The sequence below is a fragment of the Eulemur rufifrons genome, chromosome 19 (assembly GCF_041146395.1).
Source record: "Eulemur rufifrons isolate Redbay chromosome 19, OSU_ERuf_1, whole genome shotgun sequence".
In the NCBI taxonomy this organism is placed as follows: domain Eukaryota; kingdom Metazoa; phylum Chordata; class Mammalia; order Primates; family Lemuridae; genus Eulemur; species Eulemur rufifrons.
Window position 1 is genome coordinate 64,754,716 of NC_091001.1, and position 11,895 is coordinate 64,766,610.

At 37.0% G+C, this 11,895-nt stretch overlaps 1 non-coding gene across 1 annotated transcript; it reads left to right on the forward strand.

The window, feature by feature from the left end:
* The first annotated feature begins 250 nt into the window (after nucleotides 1–250).
* Nucleotides 251–360, forward strand: LOC138400407 (U6 spliceosomal RNA). The gene has a single exon (XR_011236298.1). It is a non-coding gene; the product is annotated as a U6 spliceosomal RNA (small nuclear RNA).
* The last annotated feature ends 11,535 nt before the right edge of the window (nucleotides 361–11,895 follow it).

The following is an 11,895-nucleotide window of genomic DNA, read 5'->3' on the forward strand; positions in this document are numbered from 1 at the left end:
CTTCAGCAGCACTTTTACAAACTTGCAACTTTGTTATATATGTTGTTACCTAAACTCAGCCACTTACTGTTGATTCATTTAGGCTTTTATTTCCAAGTTTAATTTTTTGTTCTTGAAGCTTGCTGACCCAATGTGCTCTCTGACAGTTGAACAATGACTCCCCTGTTGTATAAGTTTTATTGTAAGTTGTATAATAGGTCTACACTATAATAAAATGTGTATCACTCATATAACATATATAAAAGTAAATGTGCTTGCTTTGGCAGCACATATACTAAAATTGGAATGATACAGAGAAGATTAGCATGGCCCCTAAAATAATTAATAATAAATAAATAAAAGTAAACATACGATGTCTGTCTGGAAAGTATCCAGCCATTGTTAATATAACAAGAATGGTTACATGGCAGGATACTTTCTGGACTGACCTTGTATATCCAATATAACATATATATGATAAAACTTATGGCCATAGGATCTATTACACAATTATATATCATTTTTATTGTTCTCAGAATTTGACTTTTAGTAGCTGACTTTTCAATAACTCTCCAGTGCCCCTAAATAGTTTATAAAATAGCTAAGTTTGTGTTTTTCTTTTCATGTGATTTAGGGGAAAATATCATGCCTGACAACAGTATCCAACATCAAAATGTAAGCTCTGACCTCCAAGTGATCTGTTATCACAAAATAAAAGGGAATGATCAGAGCAATAGCAAATGCTTAAATTTGAGAATCACAGGGACTATCTGAATAAGATGCATAAAATTTGATTAAATTCAGACTTTACATATATTTAATCTAAATAAGATGTTCTATTAGCCTCAATTTTATGATTAAAATCTGATGTTAGTAATTTGCTATTGAAAAGAAAACAAACACAAGACTTGTGAGGACAGTGATACATTTAAATCTAATGAAAAATTAAAAAGGAATAATATTCCATGGCCAAGTCCCCAAAAAGCAGCATCTGGAACAGAAGGAGCTTTTTCACAAGCTGTTTCAGGCCTTGAAGCTTAATAAAGAAATCTAAAATAAAAACATGTGAATTATGGAAATAAAAATAGAGCCTAGTAAGACTAAGCTCAGGCCCTGCCTTTTCTATTGGCCTGGAGGCCTAAGGTCTGTCTCTTCTAACTCCCCAGGGTTACTTCTTTTTTAAAAAATTAATACACAATAATTGTACATATTTATGTGGTATATGTGATATTTTGATACATGCATAGAATGTGTAATGATCAAATCAGGGTCATTAGGATATCCATCACCTCAGTTATCATTTCTTTGTATTAGGAACATTCCAAATCTTCTCTTCTAGCTATTTTTAAAATATACAATAAATTATTGTTAACTAAAATCACCCTAATGTGCTATCAAACACTAGACTATATTTCTTCTCTCTAACTGTATTTTTGTACACGTTAACCAACCTCTCTTCGTCTCCTCCTTCCTGCTAACCATCCCTCTGGTAACCACCATTCTACTCTCTACCTCCTTAAGATCAACTTTTTTATTAATAGCTCCCACATATGAGTAAGTACATTCAATATTTGTCTTTCTGTGCCTGGCTTATTCACTTAACATGATGTCCTCCAGGCTCATCCATTTTGCTGCAAATGATAGGATTTCATTCTTTTGTATGACTGAATAATATTTCATTGTGTATATATACATTTATCCATTGACAGAAACTTAGGTTGATTCTGTATCTTAGCTATTGTGAATAGTGCTACAATGGACATGGGAATGCGGATATCTCTCTGACATACTGATTTCTTTTCTTTTGGACATATACCTAGCAGTGGGATTGCTGGATCATATAGTATTTCTATTTTTAGTTTTTTGAGGAATGTTCATACTGTTTTCCATAATGGCTGTACTAATTTATGTTCCCACCAATAGCATACTTCAGTCCCCTGTTCTCCACATCCTCACCAGGATGTGTTATTTTAGTCTTTTTGATAGTAGCCCGTGTAACTGGGGTAAGATGATATCTCATGGTGGTATTGATTTGCATTTTCCTGATGATTAGTGATGTTGAGAATTTTTTCATAAAGCTGTTGGCCATTTGTGTGTCTACTTTTGAGAAATGTTTATTCAGATCATTTGTAAATCAGATTATTTGGGGTTTTGCTGTTGAGTTGTTTGAATTCCTTATATATTCTGGTTATTAATCTCTTGTTGAATGGACAGTTTGCAAATATTTTGCCCCATTCTATAGGTTGTTTCTGCACTCTGTTGACTATTTCCTTTGCTGTGCAGAAGGTTTTTAGCTTGATATAATCCCATTTGTCTATTTTTGCTTTAGTTGCCTGCGCTTTTGAGGTCTTACCCAAAAAATCTTTGCCAAGATCAATGTCCTGGAGCATTTCCCCAAAGTTTTATTCTAGTAATGTCATAGTTTCAGGTCTTACATTTAAGTCTTTAATCCATTTAGAGTTAATTTTTTATATCGTGAGAGATAGGGGTCTAGTTTCCTTCTCCTACATATGGGTATCTAATTTTTCCAGCACCATCCCAGGTTGCTTCTTATTTGTGTGATAGTCTTTATGAGTCCAGTTGAGATCTTCATGTACAACTTCAGATGAAGCTGTGAGCCTTCTGTAAACTCTAACTCACTTCCTAGTCCTGACTCTCAGATAAGGTAAACAGCAGAGGAGTTAGCAGGGAGTTAACTCTCTTGGTCACTGCTAAAGCAACACAGCAGTTTAGTCCAGTGCTTTCCAGTCTTTTCACCACAAGGATCCCATTGAATACATTTTGCTGCTTAATGTTGGCTATTTTTCTGAACTCTTGCCAGGCAGAGTATATACTCTGTATGTTCAGCATGTGTAGATGATAGTCATCTGACATGTGCCTCCAATAACTGTCATGGTATACCCTGAAATAATCAGTATCACTATTGTTTTGTGGAATATTGGAAGCCTTCAGATGCCCATGACCACCTGCAGATTTATTACAGCCCCCTTATTTTAAAGATGAATAGACTGAGGTGCAGAGAGGTTAAGTGATGGAATAATGAATGTAGTGGAAAGCATACTGAACCATGAATTAGAAGACCTGGGATCTAGTCTTCAATTTAACAGTACTTAGCTTTGTGATACTGGTCAGACTTTTTAAACTTTTCTTACTTTATACAATTCTGTTTGATTTTTGCTCCCCGCCATAAATGTATTACTCTTTTAATCTTTAAGGGTATTATTTTACAAAGTACAGTTATGACATTGAAAATTGTGTTCTTATATTTTATTGGTGCAGTACTAACCAGGTTGTCCATTAAGATTATCAGATATTCTCACCTTATACACTTGTTCCTTCCTTATTCCTTTTCTATCTGTTTGCTTTTTCTCCTTGATGATCAGAATAAGACTTACCAGGTTCAGCCCCATGATTTGCATTAACATTTCTGGAAATACTGTCGATTATATTTGTTTAGGAACACATAGATAATTGACACATTACACATGAATTGACTTCCCATTGTAAATTATGCATACAAATGATTAGCTCCTAAAAGAATGTTGTCATTGACAATAAACTGCTCATCTTCAATGCCCTAGAAACCTCATTATGCTAAAGTATAATATTAGAGACCTGTCGCATAATTTTGGCAACATGACACCCTCACTTTTCACGTAGTACAGAGAACTTGAGTTTTCCTTTGAACATCTGGTTGAGATTTAATCTTGGAATGTAAACTTGCCACAGAAAAACAGGTAGACCTGTTCAAACCTGTTTGGGTGTCTTAAGAATAAATGATTGCTTTTTACTCTTTGGTTAAGATTATGGGGCAAGGATATTTTCCATTGTTGCTTTGGTTTGGCAATGACATTAACGTAGAAAAAGACTTTGTTAAGCATTATAGGTGTTTTCATAAATTTTGAGGACCTCAAAGAAAAGAGTTTACTAGGGACTTGCTCGTATCGACTGTACAACATTTATTTATTTTATTTATTTAGTTTTTGAGACAGAGTCTCACTCGGTTGCTCATGCTTGAGTGCCATGGCGTCAGCCTAGCTCACAGCAACCTCAAACTCCTGGGCTCAAGCAATCCTTCTGCCTGAGCCTCCCAAGTAGCTGGGACTACAGGCATGCACCACCATGCCTGTAGTCATATATAATTTTTTCTATATATTTTTAGTTGTCCAGGTAATTTCTTTCTATTTTTAGTAGAGACGGGGGTCTCGCTCTTGCTCAGGCTGGTCTCAAACCCCTGACCTCGAGCAATCCTCCTGCCTTGGCCTCCCAGGGTGCTAGGATTATAGGCGTGAGCCACCCCACCCGGCCTTCGACTGTATGACTTGGAAGTATAATCTACTACTCATGTAGGAAGCATGGAATGAGATCACCAAGCATGTTATAGCATGACACCATCCCTGAAAATAAGTACTAGTCCATTTACTGCAGCTTAAATGGAATCAGTCTAAATAAATTAAGCACTAAAGAAAATAATAAAGTCTATTCCCAGTAGTAACAGTAAAAGTAGCTACTATTTATTGAGGAATTTTTTGTCACACATTGTACTAAACATTTAAAATATGTTATCTAATTTAACTAAGTCCTCACGATAATCCTATTAGGTTAGTACTATTTTACAAGTAATAGAAGTGAAGCTACGAGAGATTAAAATCACCTACCTAAAATCACACACTTGGCAGGAACACCAGGATTAAAACCTAAGTCTGATTCAAAGTCTGAGTTCTCTTCATGATAAAATACTACTTCTGTTTTTTATTCTGTGCTTTTTTGTTTTGGTTAATAATTACATAAATAATACATGACTTCATTCTCTCTTTAAAATATAGGACATTACATACAGATGCACTTCAAGTCCCTTTTCCTCCCATCATCCCGCCCAGTTTCCTCTCACCTTTCCCAGAAGTATTATTGCTTTAAGTTTTGATAGGTTTTTACATATCATTTTTTAAATGCCCATTAGATGTGTATATAACAATGTTCAACATTATTAGCCATTATGGAAATGCAAATTAAAACCACAATGAGATATTGCTATATACCTATTAGAATATTAGACTGGCTAAAATTTTAAAATATAATAATACCAGGCCGGGCGCGGTGGCTCACGCCTGTAATCCTAGCACTCTGGGAGGCCGAGGTGGGCGGATCGTTTGAGCTCAGGAGTTCGAGACCAGCCTGAGCAAGAGCGAGACCCCACCTCTACTAAAAATAGAAAGAAATTATATGGACAGCTAAAAATATATATAGAAAAAATTAGCCGGGCATGGTGGCGCATGCCTGTAGTCCCAGCTACTCGGGAGGCTGAGACAGGAGGATCGCTTGAGCTCAGGAGTTTGAGGTTGCTGTGAGCTAGGCTGACGCCACGGCACTCACTCTAGCCTGGGCAACAGAGTGAGACTCTGTCTCAAAAAAAAAAAAAAATAATAATAATACCAAATGCTGATGCAGAAACGATCTCTCACACATTGCTGGTCAGAATGTAAAATGATACACTTAGTCTGGAAAACACTCTCAGTGTCTTATAAAACTGATCATTCACTTACCATCCAACCCAACAACTGTATGCTTGGGCATTTACCCCAGAGAAATGGAAACATCCATTCACACAGAAAACGATATATGAATGTTCATAACAGTTTTATTTGCAGTAACCAAAAGCTGGAAACAACTAGTTTTTGTTGTTTAATTAATGGATGGTTAAACAAAGTGTGATGCATTCATCCCATGGAATACTATACAGCAATAAAAAGAAACAAACTATTGATACTCTATTGATATACACAACTTGAATAGGTCTCAAAGGAATTACGACGAGTTTAAAAAATCCCTAATCTTAAAAGGTTACATACTGTATATGATTCCATTTCTTTCTGTTTTTTTCTTTTTTTTTTTGAGATAGAGTCTCACTCTGTTGCCCGGGCTAGAGTGAGTGCCATGGCGTCAGCCTAGCTCACAGCAACCTCAAACTCCTGGGCTCAAGCGATCCTACTGCCTCAGCCTCCCGAGTAGCTGGGACTACAGGCATGCGCCACCATGCCCGGCTAATTTTTTCTATATATATATTTTAGTTGGCCATATAATTTCTTTCTATTTTTAGTAGAGACGGGGTCTCGCTCTTGCTCAGGCTGGTCTCGAACTCCTGACCTCAAGCTATCCACCCGCCTCGGCCTCCCAGAGTGCTAGGATTACAGGCGTGAGCCACCGCGCCCGGCCTCTTTCTGTTTTTTCTTTTTCTCTTCTTTCTTTCTCTTCCTTTCTTCCTCTCTCTCTGCCTGCCTCCCTCCCTCCCTCCCTCTCTCTCTCTGTCTCTCTCCTTCCTTCCTTTCTTCCTTTCTTTCCATCTTTCTGTCTTTCTTTCTTTCTCTCTCAAGATCTCACTCTGTTCCCCAGGCTAGAACCAGGCTTGAATGTAGTGGTGTCATCCTAGTGCACTGCAACCTCAAACTCCTGGGCTCAAGTGATCTTCCTGCCTCAGCCTCCTAAGTAGCTGGGTCTATGGTCATGCACCACCAGACCCAGCTAATTTCTCTGTTTCTCATAGAGAGAGGGTCTTGCTATGTTGTTTAGGCTGGTCTCAAACTCCTGGCCTCAAGCAATCGTCCTGCCTCAGCCTCCAAAAGTGCTGGGATTACAGATGTGAGCCACCACACCCAGCCTATAATTCCATTTCTATAATATTCTTGAAGTGACAAAATTATAGAGATGGAAAACAGATGAGTGGTTGCCAGGCATTAGATAAGTGCAGGGGAGCAGGATGGGTATAACTGTGAAGGGGTGGCATGAGGGATCTTTATGGTGACGAAGCAGTTCTGTATCTTGATTGTGGTGGTGGTTATACAAATCTATACATACGATAAAATTACACAGAAATACACACACAAATGAGTGCATATAAAATTGGTGAAATAGGAATAACTTTGTGGATTGTATCAATGTCAATTTCCTGGTTTTGACATTGAAGTATACTTATATGTTATCATTGGGGGAAACTAAATGAAGGGTACATAGGACATCCCTGTACTATTTTTTTTCGATTCCTGTTAGTATAATTATTTAAAAATTAAAAAGTCAAATGCAAAAATATTCATTAAATACATATATATTCCTGTATAAAATTTACAGTATTGATTGTTCTAAGTGTCTTTTCTGTAAATAGTATCCTTCTGATGATGTCATCCTGCAATCTTATTTGCTCACTCAACATTCTGTTTTTGGGATCCATCCAAACTAATACATAGAAACATAATTTCTGTAACTACTGCAAAGGATTCTGTAATATGACTATGTCACATTTTATTTATCCCTTCCCCAACTTATAAATACTTAGATGTTTTCCTATTACAAAGCTTGTTGTGATGAATATCCTTGTATGTGGTTCATTGTGCACATTTGCAAGAGTTTTTCTAGTGTAGTGTTTCCCATAATTAGAACTAATAAAAATACTAGCTGTCAGTGTTTCTTGAGCATTGGCTATAATATTATTATGATTGGTAAGGACATTGAGAAGTTAGCTAACTTGCCAAAAGTCTCACAGCCAGTCAAAACCATCCTGGTTAACTCCAGTGTCTGCATTCTTAACCACTGCAGTGCACAGCTGCCTCCAGCACTGGTATCTGAAGCTGTTTCACCACCCACAAGTTCACAAGTTGTCATTACAAAGGAGGACAGGCTAGAAAAGTGCAATGGGACATTACCTTTTACCAACCATATCATACTATTTTCTCATTTTGAGTTTGTATTCAGTTAAAATCTTCTGGTCTTCCCAGAATGTTTATCCGGGTGTCCTCAATCTGTACTTTGCAATTTAAACCTTTTTTTTTTTTTTTTTGAGACAGAGTCTCACTCTGTTGCCTAGGCTAAAGTGCCATGGCGTCAGCCTAGCTCACAGCAACCTCAAACTCCTGGACTCAAGCAATCCTCCTGCCTCAGGTTCCTGAGTAGCTGGAACTACAGGCATGCACCACCATGCCCGGCTAATTTTTTCTATATATTTTTTTAGTTGTTTGGCTAATTTCTTTCTATTTTTAGTAGAGATGGGGTCTCGCTCTTACTCAGGCTGGTCTCGAACTCCTGAGCTCAAACGATCCTCCCACGTCGGCCTCCCAGAGTGCTAGGATTACAGGCGTGAGCCACCGCGCCTGGCCTGAAATTTAATCTTTAAGCCTAAAATAGGGTCTTTTAAAATTTATTCTGGTTAATTTGATCTTACTGGTTTGAAACTGTAATTCCTACATATTGAGATAAACATTTATTTTAAACACAAGGGTATTCAGAGCATTACCTGTAAAGTATTCCTGCCAAAAATGTTGAACCAGAATTGAATTGTGCTTTTAGAGTTAACTTCCATTTAGAGGAGATGAAAGGGGTAGAGGAATAAGTTAAATGATATCACAGGGAGCTGGGTGCAGGGACTCACTCCTATAATCCTAGCACTTTAGGAGGCCAGAGGATTGCTCGAGGCCAGGAGTCCAAGACCAACCTGAGCAACACAGCGAGACCTCATCTCTGTGAAAAATAGAAAAAATTGACTAGGCATGGTGGCAAGCACCTGTAGTCCCAGCTACTTGGGAGGCTGAGGCAGGAGGATCACTTGAGTCCTGGAATTTGAGGTTGCAGTGATCTATGATGACCCCACTGCACTCCAGCCTGGGCCACAAGCAAGACCCTATCTCAAAAACAAAAACAAACAAAAAAACTCCAAAAAAACATGATACCACAGGTAAGCAAACTGACGCATTCATAATGTAGAATATTCTACAGGACAATTAACACAGCTTTTTGCAACAAATCAATGCCATGGACAAAGTGTACGCGTGTGTGTGTGTGTGTGTGTGTGTGTGTGTGTAGGGGGAAATTTTTTCTAAATAAAAAGAAACTTAAGAAACAAAACAACCAATTGTAATGAGTAGACCTTAACTTTAAAAAAAAGACATTTTGAGACAATTGTAGAAGTAGGTTTATGGGGATTCGATTATATAAGAGGATACGAAGGGATTTTTGTTAATTTTGGTAAGTACTATAAAGGCATTGTGATTATGTCAGAAAATACCCATTTTTAAAAGAGATTCTTACCAAAGTATTTGTAGGTGACATGCTATGATGTCTCAATTTGCTTTAAAATACTCCAGGGGAAAAAAGGATAGATTCAGCAAATGGAGCAAAATCTTGATAATCACTGAATCTGGGAGATAAATATATTAGGAGTTCATGTACTCTTATTTTTAAATATACATTTTAATCTGTTTAACATATTCAATAATAAACTTCAAAGTATTTTTATTATAAAAGTAATAGAAAACATGGTAGGGGGAGGGTTTGGAAGCTTAGAAAAGTAAAAGAAAAAATAAAGCTCATAGCCCTATCCTTTACCCACTGTTAAAATTTAGGTGCATTTTCTCCCAGTATTTTTCTATGTGTGTTTTGATTTGATTTTTGTGATTGAGATGAAATCTGTATATCATTTTATATCCCATTTTTCCCCCTTACATATGTAAACATTTTAAAATATCATCAGTTTTCTTAAGCATCATATTTAGTGAACATGGTACTGAAAAGTAACCCAGTTTTTTTTAAAAATTCCTTTTACTTTAAAAAAATATTTTTATTGAGTAATAATTTATGTAGACTATACTGCATTCATTTAAAGCGTACAATTTTATTAATTTCAAAATGGTATTCTTGAAGTATATTTTATCTTATGTTAATATAGCAACTCTAGCCTTCATATGCTATTGTTTGAATAATTTTTTCTTCCATTTATTTTCAACATTTCTGCACCTTTATTTATTTTTAATTTTTATTTGTCAATTAAACGAATAAAAATTGCATATACTTATGGTGTACAACATGATATTTTGAAATATATATACATTGTGCAATGGCTAAGTCAAGCTAATTAACATATGTATTACCACACATATTTATCATTTACTATGAAGCCACTGTCATAGGCTTCAAAAAGCTAGAATACTTATAATCTACTTTCTTAGGAATTTTTAAGTATATGATACATTGTTACTAACTTTAATCACCATGTTGTACCATAGATCTCTTGAACTTATTCCTCTTGTTTGTAATTTTTGTGTCCTTTGATGAACATCTCCCTGGTCCCCCACCTCCCTCCAGCCCCTGGTAACCAATATTCTACTCTTGTGCTTCTATGAGTTTGACTTTTTGAGATTTCACATATAAGTGAAATCATGTGGTATTTGTTTATAAGAGGATTCTAACAAGTAACTGGCTTAATTAAATTAAATTAAACTGGTTTAATAAAAATATGGAATTTGTTGACTCACGTAGCTGAAAAGCTTAGGAGTAGACTTTAAGAATAGTGTGATCAGGGACTCAAATAATGACACCAGGACCCAGTCTCTTTCTCCATCTCATGGTTACATTTCCACTGTGTTGGGCTTTAACTTTGAGGTAGTAAGATGATGTCAGCAATTCTCCATCCTGTATCATTCTAGGTTCAAAGTTAGTTGAAAAGAAGTCTTTTCCCATGACTCATTATGATTAGGCAAATTTGGTCAAATGACTTTCCCTGAACAAATCAGTGTGACCAGGAGAAAAAAAATTCTAATAGTCTGCTGGTCCTGGTCACATGCTCAATTCTTGATGGGGAAAAGATATCCATTTGCTCCATGTGGACCAAAAACAGAATTCATAACAGGAAATCACAGTGCTGTTACCAAAAGAAGGGAAAATGGATGTGTGCTGGACAACCACAAAGCCACAGGAAGACACTATAGTGTAATAATTATATGTATCATTTAGGACTTTTTCTGATGCAAGTAATGAAAAACATTTAACTCTGTTTTTAAATAGTAGAGAAAGTGACATCTAGTCACGATGGCAAAAAATAAATAAATAAATAAATAGTAGAGAAAGGAATTGATTGGCTCCCATAACTGAAAAGTCCAGGGAAATAAATTTTCAGGCATCTCTGGATGTAGGACATACAAAATGTCATCTCTGCATTGTGCTCAGTTTCCACCTGATGACTCCTAGCAGTTCTAGGATCCACTGCTCCCTCCCCAACACCCCACCTGGTGATACTTAAATGATTGCAGCAGCGATTTTCTAAATATTTTCTGCTGCAAGTCCGGGGTAGGGTGGGGGGCGGCGGGGAAGAGCTTCTTTCTTCCAACAGCCAAATAGAAGTCCTGATCCTCACTCACTCTTATTGGCCAGATTTGGGCAACATGCTTATCACTGGACCAACCACTACAGCCAAGGGGATGGGAGTTGCTTATTGATTTAGGGAATAGCCTTAGCACTCAAATCTAAGGACTGAAAACAAAAAAGACATAGCTCTCTGAGGGTGTTCTGGCACGCTGTTTTCCCAGAAAAATGGTGAATGGATGCTAGGAAACAAAAGCAATAATTGTCCACCACACATGAATGCTTTGTAGACACTGTCACACGTGATTATCCTCGGGTAACTATTACCTTGTAATTATTACTGACTTGTTTAGTGTTACTTTGAGTAACACTTTCAATTCACCAAAAATGGTAGTATTTAAAAAATGCCTCACTACAAGTTGAGAGCCACTGTCCTATGGTTGGTTTAAGTTGGCATATTAGTTGATATAGTCAATCCCCTATCTGTCTCTCACCACCCCCACATGACTTTTTTTTTTTTTTTTTGAGACAGAGTCTAACTTTGTTGCCCAGGCTAGAGTGAGTGCCATGGCGTCAGCCTAGCTCACAGCAACCTCAAACTCCTGGGCTCAAGCGATCCTCCTGCCTCAGCCTCCCAAGTAGCTGGGACTACAGGCACACGCCACCATGCCCAGCTAATTTTTTCTATATATATTTTAGTTGTCCATATAGTTTCTTTCTATTTTTTTAGTAGAGACAGGGTCTCGCTCTTGCTCAGGCTGGTCTCGAACTCCTGACCTTGAGCGATCCACCCGC